Source organism: Lepidothrix coronata, unplaced genomic scaffold (assembly GCF_001604755.1).
Source record: "Lepidothrix coronata isolate B3197 unplaced genomic scaffold, Lepidothrix_coronata-1.0 Scaffold112, whole genome shotgun sequence".
Lineage (NCBI taxonomy): Eukaryota > Metazoa > Chordata > Aves > Passeriformes > Pipridae > Lepidothrix > Lepidothrix coronata.
This window is the reverse complement of record NW_016690292.1, coordinates 1,198,134-1,199,335: the sequence shown is the minus strand read 5'-3', so window position 1 is coordinate 1,199,335 and position 1,202 is coordinate 1,198,134. Positions and strand designations below refer to the sequence as shown.

The following is a 1,202-nucleotide window of genomic DNA, read 5'->3' as shown; positions in this document are numbered from 1 at the left end:
TTGCTGAAATGATCCAAGTTTAGTCCATTGGTATCTTAGGTAGCCTGAACTGTTCTGTTGAAACTCTTGGCAGTCTGAATGTTTTTTTTTTTTTTTTTTTAGTCTTGCTTTAAAATGAGCAAAACCTATAAAACATCTGCAAGGAGCTGGTCACTGAAAGCATATGTAAAGGGTCACCAGGTGTCTGTGTCCTGAAACACTGCATTCAAGCTTGCTTTCCTAAGCTTCACCGCTGACTTGAACTGCTTTGTAACCTTGTAGCAGTACAGTGTGTGTAGTCCAGCAGGTCAGAGTCTCTGTAAAAAGCCCAGGAACAGTAACTATTTTGTACTGCCTGCAGCTGGAGATGATACAGGAATTCCTGTCCATCCAGACTATTAAAACACTGGCACCTCTTGCTTAGCTGTGACTAAAATCGCTGGCACTGCTTGAGCGGCCGCTTGCAATGCTGGGGAAGGGGAAGGGGTTTGTTTAGCTCAAAGTGACTATGTTGGTTGTGTCCTAATTCCTTGTACTTGGAAAATGAAGCTTTTAAGGAGCGTCATCCAACTTGGTAACAAACCAACACACACTGGAGGGTCTGAGGGTGGTGTTGTCAGTGCCCTTTAATGTCTTTATCACTAAACTCGAAGAAATGTTTATGCTTCCTCAATCATGTAGAAGAAGCAAGGGAGGAGTTGAGAGAACAGGTTTATAACGCCATGGGGGAAAAAGAAGAGGCCAAAAAGTCTACAGAAGAGTCTCCAGTACTGTCTGAGAAGGAAATCAAAGAGGAAGGTCATGAAACGAAAGAGGTTACAGAAGAGAAACCAAAAGAAGCAACTGCTGACAAGGATGTAAAGCCTGAAGAGGCTGAAGAGAAAATGGAGGTTTCTGTGGGAAAAGAAGAAACTTCAGAAGAGCAGAAGCAGCAGGTGGCTGTCGAAAAGGAGGCTGTGAAAGAGGAGGCAGCTGTGGAGGAGAAGGAGGTAGAAAAAGAGCAGAAGACAGTGCCTGAAGACAAGGTGGTCAAGGCAACTGAGGAGAAGGAGAGAACAGAAGTGTCAGACAAGGAGGCAAAGGCAGCTGGGGAAGAGGCTGAAGCGGGAGAATTGGCTGTGGAAGAGAAGGGAGAGGTGGGAGAACAGGCAGCAGAAGCAACAGATAAAGAGCCAGCTGTGGAGAAGGGGAAGGCAGAAGCACAGGCAGCAGCTGCTGTGGGG

The 1,202-nt window shown here is 46.0% G+C and overlaps 1 protein-coding gene across 2 annotated transcripts in view; it reads left to right on the top strand.

The window, feature by feature from the left end:
• NASP (nuclear autoantigenic sperm protein) overlaps positions 1 to 1,202 on the top strand; it is a 12,228-nt gene that overhangs the window by 3,551 nt on the left and 7,475 nt on the right. The gene's annotated exons all lie outside the window — the stretch shown is intronic.